The 18,617-nt window shown below is 46.0% G+C and overlaps 1 protein-coding gene across 2 annotated transcripts in view; it reads left to right on the top strand.

Moving 5' to 3' along the window:
• DMGDH (dimethylglycine dehydrogenase) overlaps positions 1 to 18,617 on the top strand; it is a 635,937-nt gene that overhangs the window by 360,845 nt on the left and 256,475 nt on the right. The window lies entirely within an intron of this gene.

Below are 18,617 nucleotides of genomic sequence, written 5' to 3' on the forward strand. Positions count from 1 at the left end.
TGGAAGGAGCAGATCCAGTCAAGGACCTTGTCTTGGATCCCAGCGTCGTGGAGTCTGCGTATTAGGGTGCGGTGAGAGACTGTGTCGTACTCTGCTTAGAGGTGAAGGGGGCTGAGGGCTGCTGTTTCTCCTTTGTCCAGTAGGGTGCGGATGTCATCTGTTGAGGTGACGAGGGCGGTTTCCATACTGTTTGTTTTCTGAATCCGGATTGGGAGGAGTCGAGGATGTTGTGCTCTTCGATGAATGGGGCGAGTTGGCGGTCAATGACTTTTGCTGGGACTTGGAGCAGGGAGATGGGTAGTTTTTTAGGTCGGTGGGGTCCACCAAGGGTTTCTTCAAGAGGGGGTTGATCTCGGCGTGTTTCCAGTCATCGGGGAACAAGGCGGTTGCCAGGGAGTGGTTGATGGTGTGGCAGAGCATGGGTGCGATGGTGATGGCGGCTCTGTTGAAAATGTGGTGTGGGAAGGGGTCCGTGGGGGCCCCGGAGTGGATTGCCTTCATTGTCTTCAGTCTGTCCTCTGTGATGAGGGCTGTCCAGTTGTCGATCGCTGGCTGCAGGGTGTCGGGTGGTTGGTGAGGGTTCAGTGTGTTGGTTGTCTTCGTCGAAGCTGTTGTAGATGCTCTTGATTTTGTGGTGGAAAAACGTGCTGAATTTGTCGTAGAGGTCTTGTGAAGGAGGGATGATGTTGGACTCGCTGGTGGGTTGGGAGAACTCCTTGTTGATGATGAAGAGTTCTTGGCTGTTGTAGCATGAGTGGAGATTCTGTCTTCAATCGCTTTTTTCCTTGTTTTTCTGATGAGTTGTGGTGGGCGTTGGTGGTGGCTCTGAACTTGTTGTGGGCTTCTGTGGATTTGGTGTTCCTCCAGGCCTTTTCGAGGCGGCAGCAAGTGCGTCTGGACTCTCGAAGTTCGGGGGAAAACCATCTAGCTTTTTTGGCGTGGGTGTTGTTGTTTTTCTTGAGGGGGGCTATGGTGTTGGTGCTGTCGGGGTCCACCTGTGTAGGGTTCAGGCTGCGGTGTTGGGGGTCATCGTTTTCCTCGATGGTTGAGGTGGAGTTGCTAAGTGATGAGGTTAGCTTGTCGTTGGTGATTCTGGTCCAGTTTCTTTGTGGGATCAGGTACTGGTGTCTGTGGATGGTTGGTGTTCTGAAGATGAAGTGGACACATCGATGGTCAGTCCATGGGAGTTCGGTGGTGTGGCTGAAGGTGATGGAGTTTCATGTTGTAAAGAGGGGGTCAAGGGTGTGTCCTGCTGAGTGCCTGGGTTCGGTCACAATCTGGCGGAGTCCAATGTTGTGGAGGTTGCCAGGAGGGATGTGGTGCTGGGGTCCAGTTGGTTGTCGAGGTGGAAGTTGAGGTCTCCCAGTAGGGTGTAGTTGGTGGACACGATTGCATGCAGGGAGATGATGTCTGTGATAGAGTTGGTGAAAAGGCTGCGGGGTCCAGGGGGTCGGTAGATGAGGGTTCCTCAGAGGGTGGAGGTAGGGCTGGCCAGTATCTTGAAGTGAAGGTGTTCCATTAGGTCTGTGGGCTCGTCGGGGAGTGTGTTCAGGCAGAGGGTGGATTTGAGGACGATGGCGATTCCTCCTCCCGGGCAGGTGCGGCGGTCCTTCCTGGAGATCTTGTATCTTTGGGAATGGTGATGGTGATGTCCGGTCCTGAGGTGGTGTTGGTCGAGGTTTCGGTAAAGAATGCTACATCCGGGGTGGTGTTGCCGAGGAGGTCCCAGATTTAGGTGGCGTGTTTGTGGAGGGATCTGACGTTGAGGAGGATGCATTGCAGGGTCTTCGGTTCGGTTGTGTTCTTGCGGGCCGGTTGCGCTGGGTCCGTGGTCTTGGCGGTGCTGCAGGTGTGCTGGCAGTGGTGACCGCTGAAGGGTCTGTGGGTGTCTGCTGGTGATGCTAGCTTGCAGTTGTTGTTGAGGCCTGGGATGAGAGGGTGGAGTGCCGCTGCGTCGTAGCATTGGTGCAAGTCCGCGTTTAAGTAGGGGTCAGGGAGGGCTGGACAGCTGGGAGGCGGGAGCGGGGAGTGGAGCTGGATTGGGCCGGTCGCGCTGGTTGTGCTGGGTGAGGAGGGGCCGCGGGGGCAGTAAACAAAAAAAGAAAAAGGCAAAAAGAGAGGGAAAAGTGCAAATAAGGCAGCAAAAGTGCAAGAAGAGTGGAGGAAAGACATAGAGGACACAGAAGGAGAGTAAAAGGGGGGATTGAGAGGAGGGTAAAAAAGAAGTGAAAATGGATGAAAGACTCAGAAGGAGAGTGAAGGGGGAGATTGAAAAGAGGGGGAAAAACGAGTGAAAAAGGAGAGGAAAAAGCAGAGCGAGAGAATGGAGACAGAGGTCCACTAGACCACCAGGGATGAGGCGTGGTAAAACCTGCGGGTGGAGGAGGGCCTCGAACACAAACACTCGAGAGTGCAGGGGCTCGGGGGAAAGCCTCACTTAATGGTTGAGCTGCGAGGGAGGGAGAGCAATTTCACTGAGTCAGTGGTCTGTAGGCGACAAATCTTGCTTATGGGACCTATTGGCATTGCCAATACCTTTTGGAGTTGGTCTACAACATCTGTCTTTTTACCGATGCTGTGAAGCATTGTCAAAAAAGCAACAGGTTCTAGTGATAGTCATTTCACTGGAGCTCACATTTCTGATGTATGCACGCACATGTGGCAGAACGCATGTGCGTGCCAGCAGAATGACCTGGGCCCCATATGCTTAAACCTTTTATTTACTACTCCAAGATGACACAACTTGGATCACTAATTAAAAAATTAAGATTTTTTTAAGCGCAAATTAAATTGAGATAAAGGGGAACCGGACAGCAGAGGAGGTCGGTGTAATGGAGGAGAGAATTGAGGAGCGGTTGGAGGTGAGTAGATTAAAGGCCTCGCATGAGGGTGAGACCAATAGAAGGGTCTAGAGGAGAAGCACACATGGAGTGAAAAACCAGAGTGCAGGGAAGAGAAGAATTCGAAGTATGAGGTGGGTGCGTCAAAGCCCTTGAGAGACGGAAAGCAAAAAGTACACAAAAGTGACAGCAACATGGGAGCGTGAGAAAAACAGTTGAGGGCAAAAACATGGAGTACATATTGGTGAAGCATACAAGAGAAACATGGCGCTCTGGTCGATGGGGGTAGGCAATTGGGAGGAGCACACCAGTAGAGAGTGCTGAAAAAAACATATAATCTCAGAAGTGCTTAACGAAAAAGAAAATTAAATGCCCTAAAAGAGATCAGTGGATGGATAGAAGTCAGCCAGTCAGAAAGATGGTAAAAAGGCTATTCTCCAGAGGAGGGAAAAACTTAAGATGTATAAACTGGGGCAAAGAAAGCCATCAAATAAGAAGAAAGTAAATGAGTGACACTAATTACAACAAATGATAAGCAATGGGCGGGCTTTAAGCCCCTCTAAGTAAGCCCACAAAAGGTTTTGCGCTTGCCGTTTGGCCAGGGCCAGGGGTCCTGGTTATGTCACCTAGGCAGCTAGCTATACTAAGGCAAATATGTTTGTGTATATGATTTTCATATTGAGAAACGAGTCAGCAGGTATCCATTGTTCCAGTCGTGGGCTTTTGGAGTTGGTCTTGGTTCACTTCATTTTAAAACAATTGAACTACAACTACTGAAAAGAATGATCTTTGGAAAGAAAGCATATGACCGAAAGCATGATGTGTGCTGACGATTGTATGACATTGCAACAAATGTAATTACTACGCATGCCTTTACCACGTATCCATATCAACACAATGCCTTTCCCACACAAGTCTTTACCACGCATGCCTATATAACTAAATAGTAAGTATGTACCAGGCAAATGAAAATATATATACACAGAAGCGTGACAAGCAAACAGCACTGTGCTAATTATGTAAGTAACATGCACCTTCGAATTGGGACACTGTTATGTGTGACACTGGTACTGTAACACAAGTGTGGCATAATGGACAGATCACGGTGCCACATAAAGAAATGACAGTGCTGGTGCATTCTGGGATCCGTAGTGCAAGCTATGCCCACGTGACCACTTGGTATTTATTTCACTCACCTGTGATCAAGGCGTGACTTCGCCGAAACGCGTAGGGATTAAGAGTGGACTCTTTATGCTGTGTCACGAGACGAATAAAGTCCTTTTGCATACAAGACAACGTTGTGGCTTTGAACTTTTGGTGCCTTTATATTCAACAGGATTTCCATTCCTGCATGCAAAGCCTGCCCTGCAGGGTCGGGGGCCTCCGGTAAAATGGAACTTGTTTTGGAATATATATACATACATACATACATACATACATACATACATACATACATACATACATACACACACACACACACACACACACACACACATACACACACACACACTAGCAGCCCGTCCCGACGTTGTCCGGGTATGAATTGCTGCCGGCCAGTAGTATATTGTTTTGTAGGATTTCGTTTTGATAGCATTTCTTATCTGTGACAGGCCTGTGAAACGCTCCGATTCACAGCGCACTGCTGATGCACTTAAGAGTGCGTGTTCAGTAGTGTGTGAACTCTAGTTTCCCTACTTTATTTTTCCTTGCAATATTATATAGCGCGAACTCGACAACATGGCATGAGCACAATTTACGTTACAGAAGAACACATTCATTTGTGGTAGGCACGGGGAGACAAAGCGATTTGCCTGGAATCACAGGATGTTGAACTGATGCCGAGATTCGAACGTAGCTCCCCAGCTCTAAAGTTCGCAATTCTAGAACTTGTGGCGGGAGATGTGTCTAAAAGTGTAGGTTGGTGCTGGCCATCAATGAGAGAGACCTGTGCATTTTTCAAATGGGTGGTGAAAAAATATGAGTATGTTGATGGAAATGTGGGCCGCCGTGCCACCAATGTACTTACCGGGGGAGGGTAAACACCCATTATTCCGCAACTTTCTTTCCGCATACCATCACTCCGCATACTTTCATTACGAAAGTACCATAACTCCGCAATGCCATTATAACGCATGGCATTACATTTTATATGCTTTTACCATGCATACATTTACAACGAAATTTGTTGTAAATGCATGAATGGTAAAAGCATGTTTTTTTTAAATGTTTGGATAAGGTAAGTATGGGTATAGGGGTATATGTTTTGGGGTACTGAGGTATATGTTTTAGGGTGTTTGGGTATTTTAAGGGTTCAGATATAGTTTTGGGTTATGGGGTACAGGGGTAGTTTTAGGGTTTAGGGATAGGTATGGGTTATGGGGTACAGGGGTAGTTTTAGGGTTCAGGGCTAGGTTTGGGTTTTGGGGTACAGGGGTATTTTAAGGGTTCAGGGCTAGGTATGGGTTTTGGGGTACAGGGGTATTTTTAGGGTTCAGGGCTAAGTTTGGGTTTTGGGGGTACAGGGGTGTTTTAAGGTTCAGGGGTAGGTTTGGGTTTTGGGGTACAGGGTTATTTTTAGGGTTCAGGGCTAGGTTTTGGTGTACAGGGGTATTTTTAGGGTTCAGGGCTAGGTTTGGGTTTTGGGGTACAGGGGTATTTTAGGGTTCAGGGGTGGTTTTGGGGTACAGTGGTATTTTTAGGGTTCAGGGCTAGGTTTCGGTTTTGGGGTACAGTGGTATTTTTAGGGTTCAGGGCTAGGTTTCGGTTTTGGGGTACAGTGGTATTTTTAGGGTTCAGGGCTAGGTTTCGGTTTTGGGGTACAGGGGTATTTTTAGGGTACAGGGGTAGGTTTGAATTTTGAGGTACAGGGGTATTTATAGGGTTTAGGGCTAGGGTTTGGGGTACAGGGAATTTTTAGGGTTAAGATGGGTTAGTGTTTAAGGGTGTTGGGGTATTTTAAGGAGTAAGGGTGGGTTAAGATTATGGGGTGCAGGGGTATTTAAAGGGAGCAGGGTGGGATTAGCACACAATATGAGACATGGCATAAAGGGCGGAACGTACCGCACGCCCCCAGCACACACCCACAGCACAAAGCAGACACGCCCACAAGGGACTACTTTGCTGGCACGGTTCTTTTACCTTTTAAATGTATATGGTGGGCGTCTGCATAGCCTATGTCCTTCTGCTGCACCTACCCTGCCCAACGCTGTATTGGGTGTTGTGATTTTTGCTGTGGTTCCTGAGATTACCCGCCTCAAAGGTTTGGGCTCTCTCTTTATTATATTAGTGTGTATATATATATATATATATATATATGATCAAGCTCTCGTGTGGTGAGCGAAACGCGTCATTGCAGGCACTATGCCTCACTAAATCTGTTGGGTTTTTTGCAGAGTTTTATATAGCGCGAACTTGACCCGAACCGAATCGGGTATCAGAGCGCTTTACATAGCACCAGTTATGTTTACCTTTGAATAAACTACAATTCTTTCTCCACAACATTGACGTTGTTTGAAGTCTTCTTGCGAGATTGCTGAGGTCCGTGCCTGGTTGTTCTGCCGAGGACCGGCAGAGAGGAAGTTGGAGCGCAAATATATATATATATATATATATATATATATATATATATATATATATATACCTATACCTATACCTACTGGCGGTCGCCAGTAGGTAGTTATAGTTAAAACCTAGTTTCCATAGGAAATTCGCAACATTCTATTTGGAATATCTTTGGCGCCGGTGGACGAATCTTCTCGAATTTCTCCAAGAAGATGACCTGCTCTGCTCCTTCCCTGAAAGTTTGGGGGTGATTCGTGAAGCGGGGGCCGAGATAAAAGGGGGTCCCAAAACGTGTTTTCCCCATGCAATTTCCCATAGGACCTTTAGCCGGGGCTACAGCCCGAACGGGGTTAAGGAATTACACCAAACTTGGCAAAAAGGTAGAGTTCTGTTTGCTGATGGGCCTTTTTGTTAAATGGTGTAAATCCGTTCAGTAGTTACTGAAAAAATCAAAAGTAAAATAATAAGAGGTGCATACGGTAAGCTTACTGTAAGCTTACTGTACTCTGTACCTTCCCGAGCACGAGCTGAATGCTAATTGACTGTCAACTGTCTGTCAACACTCTAAACCAGAAAGTGTTGGCAGCCATCTTGTGCCTCGGTAGACCGAGGCACAAGAAATCAGAAAAACAAACGAGTATAACGCAAAAAGGGGGCAGGGTAGAAACACCCTGACCCCCTAGGCCTGCTCAGGGGGTCCCACAAGGACCCCCAATGCCCCCCCCCCCCAATTTTATTTGGGGACAAAAATCGCAGGGTATGAGTACCGTACGAGTACCTTCCCGAGTAAGAGCGCATGCTCATTGGCTGTGAACACTCCAAACAAGGAAGTGTTGGCAGCCATCTTGTGCTCGGTAGACCGAGGCACAAGAAAGCAGAAAAACAAACGTGTAGAACGCAAAAAAGGGGGCAGGGTAGAAACACCCTGACCCCCTAGGCCTGCTCAGGGGGTCCCACAAGGACCCCCAAAATATTTTGGGGACAAAAATCGCGGGGTACGAGTACCATACGAGTACCGTACGCGTACCTTTCCGAGTACGAGCTGCATGCTCATTGGCTGTGAACACTCCAAACCAGGAAGTGTTGGCAGCCATCTTGTGCTCGGTAGACCGAGGCACATGAAAGCAGAAAAACAAACGTGTAGAACGCAAAAAGGCGGCAGGGTAGAAACAGCTTGACCCCCTAGGCCTGCTCAGGTGGTCCCACAAGGACCCCCAAGGCCCCAATATTTTTTTTAAGAAACCCGGTCTGCTTTTTTTCAAATTACCCCCCAGGGGGACCAAATCCCGGGGGCATAGTGAAAAAGAAGTGGGGGGGGGGGCCCAATCCCCCCCACACTGCCCCGGGGACCACTACCCCCCAGGGCAAAGCAAGGCAGCCCCCTGGCGCATACTGTAGGTTCCAGGTGGGCTAGTTGGCCCCCATGGACCCACAGTATGCAAGGTGAATTGGTTCCCCCTCTGCAAACGCGCCAGGGGGCTGCGTTGCAGAGAGGTGTAAAAAGGAGGGTGGCCTCATTACACCTCTCTGCAATGCAGCCCCCTGGCGCATACTGGAGGTTCCTGGTGGGCTAGTTGGCCCCCATGGACCCCCAGTATGCAAGGGGAATTAGTTCCCCTTCTGCAAATGCACCCGGGGGCTGCATTGCAGAGAGGTGTAAAAAGGGGCGTGGCCTCATTACACCTCTTGTCAGGGTCTAGCGGATGTGCCTGCCTAAGATATGAAGGAAACCTACATCTCCCATAATGCCTAGCGGAAGGGAGACGTACCGCAAAAGGCATATAGCCGCTTGAGAGGCAAAGGAGGACGCTCGTGATTCGTCCTTGGAGTCAGCTGGATTTCCGATGTCTGTTTCTCCCCGCGGAATCGCTGCGGAGTCAGTTTGTCCAGTTTTCGCGTAGCCTGACCTGCTTTGTGGCTGCGAAGCAAGTTGTTGTACTAGCTCGGACGAGCTAGTACGCCTGAGGCAGTTACCGGCGGGTACTGTCCTTTGGTTTAGTGATGGTCCCCGTACAAGTGGTGTATGCCAACGGGCCACACCCAACAAGGATTAATAACAAATTAGAAAAGGACAATTGACAGGATTTCCATTGGTAATAAGATTTTATTACCAAAGGGTAGAAGACAAAAATTATCTGTTTCAATACAAAATGTACAAATTTTCTAATTTAACAAGCCCCAGGGGGGGGGGAGAAAAAGGAAAAGGGAGGAAGCAAACTAAAAAGTGAGTAAGAGAAATATACACAGTATAGATAGTGACCTGATTATTACAAGATTAAATGACACTGTACAATAAATTAACAATATAGGGGCCAAAAATACGGCCCAAATGACACAATTCACAAAATGTCAAAGAAACATCCAGCACATATGGTGATTCAAATTAATATGGGTTGTGACTGGTGTATCAACAGAAGACAAACAGTCGACGTTTCGACCCCTAATAACAGGCTGAGTGAAAGTCCTTTCACGGGGTCTTCATCAGGACGTCATACAGGGAAGGGGAAGGGGCCACACTGTAGGAAGAAACATTTGGGCTTTAGTACATGGTAAAGACGGCTGTTTGTCCAATAGTCTAAACCAAGCAATTAATTTAACGGTATTTCAGCAAAATTAAATTACCATGGGGTACGGCCTGTGAGAGGGGCTCTGTACACAAATTTGGCGCCACGCAGTTAAGTCGCGGTCACTCACTAATGGTCGGGAAATCAACAGAAGAGGAGAAAGTCAACAATTAGGTCTGTACATGCACTTATGTCAAAATACATCTTAGGATAAGTCAACACAAGGGGCCTCATATTTAACAGTTCGAGCGGCCACGAGAATAGGACAACAGAACTTGTTGCCTCACTCATATTCAAAGGATTAGAAACTAAATATTTAAATACCTCGAAACTCTGGCGAATTTATTGCACCAGGAAAAACAGCGGGCGGGGCACTCTTTGTGAGAGGGGACCATCCGAAACCGCTGGAAATCAATAAGTGAAAGCACTCGTATTACTGAATGCCGCAAATAATGACACATAGAATTCAAGAATTAATTCAAGGCCAAATTGGCGAACTTACAAGAGATTATACTGGAAACAAGATCAGCGGTCTCCGTCACCCTGGTAATGTGAGGAGCCGTCTGCTTGAAAAAGGACTGCTAACACGAAGGCGGGTAGGGGTATAGTTGTCAAATCCAACCTGCCATCGGAGACATAATTAAAAAGAAGAGCTAGTATATTTGAAAAAGTGCATCAAACACTACCGTACAAGATCGTGTTTGGGCTCTCACTCACTGGAGATGGTGATGTACGACCTTTCCGACTGAGAGCAAGGCCGGTGTTTACGCTGCGGGGCACCGCAGAAGAAGGGCGATTAGTGAGCGGGGCTCGTGGTCCTGTGGTTCCTACAAGAACGGGAGAGTGATTAATTTCGAGCCTCTAAGGGGCCGGTGGGTGAAAAGCCGTCAGGTATTTCACTTACATTCGATTGCAAAAGCGTCTGCAAAGATCAGCGTCTGCAAGGATCAATCCGGACAGCAACTCCGCAAAGCAGCAATGCGGAGTTTGTGGGCGGGACCAGCTGATGTTGGTTCAAATAGAAATGGACAAAATACTCAAGTCTACCGCGTTGAAGGCGGAAAGTTTAAAGAAAAGATCTTAAACTTGTAGGGAGTATCTCGGCCTGCATGAAACTAATATGTATTAAAAAATGTGTGCTATCACAGGATGAGTGTTATTTATAAAAGTGTCGACCACAGTTACAATTTACACCACATGGATTGTCATTTGTTACAAAAGGTGCTTCTCTCACACAGGAGGAAGTAAACCCCTTCCTTAATCAATTACCCAACTACACAATTACGTAGCATCAAATAATGAAAGATGGGGGTGCATCTCTCACGCAGGAGGATGAAAACCCGATTCATTCATTGTTAGGTAATTCAACCTAGGGCTGCTAGTTGAGATAGACTGCTTTCCTGTTCGTTCAGTCCGTTTTTTATGGAGTCCAGAAGTGACATCCATTTGGACTCCCGTGTATTCTCCCCAAAGTCACCTTTTCAACAGCGAGGGGAGAAGGGGAGGTAACCTCCTGTCTATCCTGAATACACGGGAGTCCAAATGGATGTCACTTCTGGACTCCATAAAAAACGGACTGAACGAACAGGAAAGCAGTCTATCTCAACTAGCAGCCCTAGGTTGAATTACCTAACATGTCCCCTCCTTTGGAACACTTGATCCCTAATAACTGAGATTCTGCAGTCTATCTCTCTTTAATACTTGGGCAACACACCCCCCCTCTCTTTTTTTGGCCTAACCGGGTTTTCATCCACCTGCGTGTGAGATGCACCCACGGGTCATGATCTGTTTTAAATTATACGCCCCCTCTCTAGCATGTAATCATGTTCTGGAACAATGAATGAATCGGGTTTTCATCCTCCTGCGTGAGAGATGCACCCCCATCTTTCATTATTTGATGCTACGTAATTGTGTAGTTGGGTAATTGATTAAGGAAGGGGTTTACTTCCTCCTGTGTGAGAGAAGCACCTTTTGTAACAAATGACAATCCATGTGGTGTAAATTGTAACTGTGGTCGACACTTTTATAAATAACACTCATCCTGTGATAGCACACATTTTTTAATACATATTAGTTTCATGCAGGCCGAGATACTCCCTACAAGTTTAAGATCTTTTCTTTAAACTTTCCGCCTTCAACGCGGTAGACTTGAGTATTTTGTCCATTTCTATTTGAACCAACATCAGCTGGTCCCGCCCACAAACTCCACATTGCTGCTTTGCGGAGTTGCTGTCCGGATTGATCCTTGCAGACGCTGATCTTTGCAGACGCTTTTGCAATCGAATGTAAGTGAAATACCTGACGGCTTTTCACCCACCGGCCCCTTAGAGGCTCGAAATTAATCACTCTCCCGTTCTTGTAGGAACCACGGGACCACGAGCCCCGCTCACTAATCGCCCTTCTTCTGCGGTGCCCCGCAGCGTAAACACCGGCCTTGCTCTCAGTCGGAAAGGTCGTACATCACCATCTCCAGTGAGTGAGAGCCCAAACACGATCTTGTACGGTAGTGTTTGATGCACTTTTTCAAATATACTAGCTCTTCTTTTTAATTATGTCTCCGATGGCAGGTTGGATTTGACAACTATACCCCTACCCGCCTTCGTGTTAGCAGTCCTTTTTCAAGCAGACGGCTCCTCACATTACCAGGGTGACGGAGACCGCTGATCTTGTTTCCAGTATAATCTCTTGTAAGTTCGCCAATTTGGCCTTGAATTAATTCTTGAATTCTATGTGTCATTATTTGCGGCATTCAGTAATACGAGTGCTTTCACTTATTGATTTCCAGCGGTTTCGGATGGTCCCCTCTCACAAAGAGTGCCCCGCCCGCTGTTTTTCCTGGTGCAATAAATTCGCCAGAGTTTCGAGGTATTTAAATATTTAGTTTCTAATCCTTTGAATATGAGTGAGGCAACAAGTTCTGTTGTCCTATTCTCGTGGCCGCTCGAACTGTTAAATATGAGGCCCCTTGTGTTGACTTATCCTAAGATGTATTTTGACATAAGTGCATGTACAGACCTAATTGTTGACTTTCTCCTCTTCTGTTGATTTCCCGACCATTAGTGAGTGACCGCGACTTAACTGCGTGGCGCCAAATTTGTGTACAGAGCCCCTCTCACAGGCCGTACCCCATGGTAATTTAATTTTGCTGAAATACCGTTAAATTAATTGCTTGGTTTAGACTATTGGACAAACAGCCGTCTTTACCATGTACTAAAGCCCAAATGTTTCTTCCTACAGTGTGGCCCCTTCCCCTTCCCTGTATGACGTCCTGATGAAGACCCCGTGAAAGGACTTTCACTCAGCCTGTTATTAGGGGTCGAAACGTCGACTGTTTGTCTTCTGTTGATACACCAGTCACAACCCATATTAATTTGAATCACCATATGTGCTGGATGTTTCTTTGACATTTTGTGAATTGTGTCATTTGGGCCGTATTTTTGGCCCCTATATTGTTAATTTATTGTACAGTGTCATTTAATCTTGTAATAATCAGGTCACTATCTATACTGTGTATATTTCTCTTACTCACTTTTTAGTTTGCTTCCTCCCTTTTCCTTTTTCTCCCCCCCCCCCTGGGGCTTGTTAAATTAGAAAATTTGTAAATTTTGTATTGAAACAGATAATTTTTGTCTTCTACCCTTTGGTAATAAAATCTTATTACCAATGGAAATCCTGTCAATTGTCCTTTTCTAATTTGTTATTAATCCTTGTTGGGTGTGGCCCGTTGGCATACACCACTTGTACGGGGACCCTCTCCTATATATGTATCACATAGCACCCAGGTCCCCGTGACTATATGGGTTTAACCCCCCTTTGTGTAACACTTTGGTTTAGTGAGGCGCGAGAGACGCCGGATTGCCCCCTCTGCACCCTCGCTGTGTTTTTCTCTTCTTTGAGGCAGTCACCGGCTGGTGCTGCCATGTGTTGTTCCGTGAGGCGCGAGAGACGCAGGATTGCCCCCTCCGCGTCCTCACGGTGTTTCCACTGCCTGAAGCAGTTACCGGCGGGTACTGCAGTACTTCTTGGTGAGGCGCGTGAGACGCCGGATTGCCCCCTCTGCGCTCCCTCGTTGCACTCGGCTGAGTGTAACCAACCAAGGAGTTCTAGAGCCAGTACTCAGCTTGAGACTCCGGTCAGGAAGACGCAGGATTGCCCCCTTCCTGACCGCATCAAGTAAACCGGTGGTAGTTGCTATCACCTCCCAAGAGTCAGGGGACGCTGGATTTGCACCCCCCTGGAACTCTATTTATTTATTTTATTTTATTGAACTTATATTGCGCACAGCTACCCGCAATGGGTTTCCCGGCGCCAGGGACAGACTAGAGAAGAAAACAAGCAGAGGCTGAAGATAGAAACAGAATTAAGAAAAAATTAAAACAAAAAAGTCTTTAATTTTTTACGGAAAACAGAAAGACTAGTTTCTGTTTTTAACGCCAACGGGAGAGCATTCCACATCGTGGGTCCCAGATATGCGAATGAGCGACCTCCCATTTTTGTCAGTCGAATCCTAGGAATCACAAGATTATTGTTGTTGGATGACCTAAGAGAGCGGCCAGGCTGATATGGCTGGGCAAGATTGGACAGATAGCTGGGCGCAGAACCCTGACGAATCTTAAATAAAAAGCACAGAGTTTTAAAGACCACACGATCAGAAATTTTTAGCCAATGGAGGTCACGCAAAGCTTGCATTGCCGACGTTCTCCGTGGGACATTGCGCAGCAGGCGCGCAGCTGAGTTCTGTACAACCTGGAGTTTGTTGATTGTAGCTTTATCTGCTCCTATATAGAGCACATTGCCATAGTCGATACGAGACATCACAAGAGCCTGTACGACAGTTCTTCGGGTGGACTCAGGCAACATCCATATGATCTTCTGCAACCAGCGTAGAGTATTAAAGCAGATTGCAGCGACCTTTGTTGCCTGCTGCCTCATTGAAAGATTGTCGTCAATCAGGACACCGAGGTTGCGGGCAACAGACACTGGGATAGGCAGCGGGCCCATATCACTGGGCCAGTGTCTAGAGCCCCACAGATCTTTATGTTTACCCAGTATAATCACCTCGGTCTTGTCTCCGTTGAGCTTTAGCAGATGTGCTTGCATCCAAGCTGCAACACGAGAAAGGCCAATTTTGAGGGCAGAAATGTCCTGGGTCCTGCTGCTAGACAAAGAGAACACTATCTGCGTGTCGTCTGCATATGAGTATATAGACAAACCGGCGTCCTCAACGATAGATGCAAGTGGTCTGATATAAATATTGAACAACAAAGGGCTCAATATAGACCCTTGAGGGACGCCGTAGGCAGAGGAATAAACTGCAGATTCAGCTTTGTTCGAGAAAACCTGAAAGGTGCGCTCATTAAGAAATGCGGCCACCCAGGCAAGCGCTGGTCCAGCAACACCGAGGGAGCAGAGAGACTCCAGCAAGATGGAATGGGACACGGTATCGAAAGCAGCGCTTAAATCAAGAAGAATAAGCGCAAAGGTCTCACCGCTATCGATACCGTGTCGGAGTCGCTCAGTCACCCCAAGGAGTGCGGATTCGGTGGAATAGTTAGCGCGAAAGCCTGATTGGGATGGATGAAGATATCCCACGTTTTCAACAAACTCAGTAAGCTGGGTGTTAACATGACGCTCCAATATTTTGGAGCAGGCTGGCAGCAAGGATATAGGCCTGAAGTTAGCAAGATTTGTGATGTCAGCACCTGATTTTTTGAGCAGGGGAACGACCATGGCATGTTTCCAGTCTTGTTCGACCCGGGATTCAATGAGAGAGGTGTTAAGTAATCTCATTAAGAATCGACGAGGTTCAAGGTCAAGTTGTTTCAATATCTTCATAGGGACAGGGTCCCTCGGAGAACCTGACCTGATGCTTTTCAGACAAGACAGGAAGGAAGAATCATTAAATAAAGTCCAGTTGTAGATGAACTCAGTGGGGGAAGCAAAGGCATTGCAAGAAAAACTGGATTGAGAAGAGTCATTATGAGGTGGAAGGGAGGACAAAGATTGGTAAATGCCCTCAACCTTAGATAAAAAAAAGTCTGCAATGCCATTGCATTGTATACCATCCAGCGCCGGCAGCGCCGGAGTAGTATCGGCTCCTGTAAGTTTCTTAACAGTAGCAAAAAGAGTCCGAGGACAATTTTGCACTGAGGTGATTGTAGAGGCGATGTAAGAGGCCTTGGCACGTTTACAGTTTGCATGGTAAACTTTTAGTTCTTCTTTATAAATCACTTTGGAGGGAGCAGAGTAGAACATCCTCCATTTCCTCTCTAGGACTTTACATTTAGCACGTTGAATTTTAAGCTCATCCGAGTACCAAGGTGCTTCTACTTCTATTGTTGGTGGTAGTGGTTGTTACCATCCTCCCTTGAGTCAGGGGACGCTGGATTTGCACCCTCCTGGAACTCAAAAACTTTTGTTCCCTTTGGGGTATTTCTTTGTTACCTTTTGTGAAGTAACATTGCCTTAGCGACTTCGTGAGGGGTTTGTGGTTTGGCTTGGAGAACGGAGTAGCTGAGTTCCCCGCCCTTCTCATCGTATTGCCCCTTTATGACCCATTGTGCAGCCGTAGGCGAGAAGTATCTCCGAAGAGGGACGGGTTCATCTCCTGAGTATTCAGGTATGGTTTAAAGGGTACAGAATAGTATAGGAGCTTAGAGAGAAGAGGGGTGAGTACTAATGTGTGTCCTTTTTTGTTGCAGGTCCCTCTATCCCTGCTGCTCCTACCCATCCCTCGCTTGATTGCCTTGTGCTCTGGATGGTACTATTAGTCAGAGTGCAGGGACATCAGGAGGTGGACCCCATTTGAGCATCGTTCCGACCACGAGGAGCCAGCAGCCGTGACACCTCTCTGCAATGCAGCCCCCTGGCGCATACTGGAGATTCCTGGTGGGCTAGTTGGTCCCCAGGGACCCCCGGTATGCAAGGGGAATTAGTTCCCCCTCTGCAAACGCGCCCGGGGGCTGCGTTGCAGAGAGTTGTAAAAAGGGGCGTGGCCTCATTACACGTCTCTGCAACGCAGCCTCCTGGGGCATACTGGAGGTTCCCGGTGGGCTAGTTGGCCCCCAGGGACCCCCAGTATGCAAGGGGACTTAATCCCCCAACTTAGAACACACTACAGGGTGCGTTAGCACAGTGGTGAAGGTAGGGGGCGGGGCATGAGGTGAGGTGAGTGCAAACATGCCCTGAGGCGTGTTTTAAGTTGGGGAATTAATTCTTGTTCAATCCAGAGGTCCCCTAGGGGGCAACTAGTCCAACCGGTATCTCCAGTAGGCCCCACGGAGCTGTGTTGCAGAGTGTTGTAAAAAGGGGGCGTGCCCTTTGAACGACTCTCTACAACACAGCTGCCTGGCGCATTCTGGAGGTACCTGGTGGGCTAGTTGGCTCACAGGGGACCTCAGGATTGAAGAGGAATTAATTCCCCAATCTAGCTCACTACTATTCCTGAAAAGTAAATTTAACTGTACTTACCAGTAACTTGAATTTCCTTCCATAGGATATCATTGCCTGCTATATAAAATATATATAAATTAAAAAAATATTAAATAAAAAAAATATTACAATTTCAATATTTTTAAAAACATTTTTTTTCAATTTATATTAAAAATGTGTAATGTAATTTAAAAAGTAAAATATCTAAAAAAAATAGTTTAAAATAATGTAGTAAATCAGTATAAAAAAAAACAATACATTTAAAAATTATCATTTACAAAACCTTTGAAATTCACTGAAAAAACCATAGGTTTCAGCCACGTTATAGTTAAAAATTAGCATTTAAAAAACCTTTGAAATTCACGGAAAAAACCATAGGTTTCAGCCATGTTATAGTTAAAAATTCGCGTTTTAAAAAACCTTGGAAATTCACTGAAAAAAACGTAGGTTTCACACACGATATAGTTAGGAATTAGCATTTAAAAAAGCTTAGAAATTCACTGAAAAAACCATAGGTTTCACACATGTTATAGTTAGCTGGACATTTCACTCATACAAAACCATTGAAATTCCCCCGTTCTAGTTAATTCAGCTAACTATAACTCGCGGACCCGCAATGCACTGCTGATGACGTCGCATATTACATCACTCATGACATGGTCAGTGACATCACTGATGACATCTCAAATGACATCACTGTGTGTATATATATATATATATATATATATATATATATATATATATATATATATATATATATATATTCCTAACGCTGCATAGAATTATACCAGCACTCGGGGGTTAAATCCTGATACGGATTTATTGGCACAAAAAAATAGAAAACAAACACTGACGAAGGCGTACCGTTGAAACGTGTTCGTTTTCTATTTTTTTGTGCCAATAAATCCGTATCAGGATTTACCCCCCGCGAGTGCTGGAATTATTCTTTGCAGCGTTGGGATTTTACTGCATCTTGCCGTTGCATTCCCAGCACCCGCTACCGAGTGCGCCAGCGAGAACAGCAAGAACCTGGAGCGTGGAGATCTATATATATATCCATCCCCCAGAACGCACTAACCCCTTCCCCACCATAAAAATACCCTTGCAACCCAAATAGCCTTACACACCCTAATCCCTAAAAACACCCTTGCCATCTCAATGCCCTTACCCAGCCGAAACACTAAAAAAAAACTCATTACCCTTACCCAGCCTAAAGCCTAAAAAAAATCACCACCCAAATCCCCTTACTCACCGAAACCCTGGAAATACACTTGCCTTTCAAATACCCTAAACACCATTACCACCCAAATATCCTTACCCACCCTATACCCTAAAAAACGTACCATTAAACTAACCTTAACCACCCTAATTCCTAAAAAAAAACCTAAGTGCCAAACGCCCTTACCCTAAAATATATATATATATATATATATAATCTGCATCTATATGTAAGTATATATATCTAGGTATGTGTATGTACACTTTCCAGATTTATTTACTATTTCTTTATAAAGGCATATATGTGGTAAAGGCAGTGCATGGTAAAGGCTTTGCATGGTAATGGACGCATGGTAAAGAACACGTTGTAAAGGATGTTTCCTGTTGCTGACATGAAATGTCATGGCAGCTATGGATACTCTCGCCCCCCTCGTAGATGGCTTGCTTTTGAAAATGTATCATATTTGACACCACACAGTTAACCTGCACAGTGATCAGCTTTTCCAATTCCGCTCTATGCCTAAATGGCCCCATTGCACACCTCATTTCCTCTCCAGTATTTCTTCGCCGTCTATCTCATCCATTCATACTGTTTCTATTCCTAGAGTAAATTCATTGGTCATGATTAACACGTGTTTCAGACTTGCCTGCCCATGTCATCACGATGTCTGGGATTTTGCCACCCTCCTTATTGGTCTGTGCTCAGCAATCTCCCAAATAAACCTTCGTCTTTGACCTATCAGAAAATACTAGGTTTGTTCCTTATTCCTCCAGTGTCTGTCCGTTCCATGAGCCATAGTCTTTAGATGGATTGATTTCAACAGGAGGTTTCACTTTACACCTCATTTTCCCAGAATGCTCTCTGAAAAAAAATTATAAAAGGGTTTTTAGTGGAAATTACAGCACCGGCTTATGTAATAATAATAATAATAATAATGATAAGGGTTTTTTAGGGTTTTAATAGTTGTTGAGATGATTTTGAATGGAACTATGCAAATGTATT

The sequence above is a fragment of the Lissotriton helveticus genome, chromosome 2_1 (assembly GCF_964261635.1).
Source record: "Lissotriton helveticus chromosome 2_1, aLisHel1.1, whole genome shotgun sequence".
NCBI classification, from domain to species: Eukaryota; Metazoa; Chordata; class Amphibia; order Caudata; family Salamandridae; genus Lissotriton; species Lissotriton helveticus.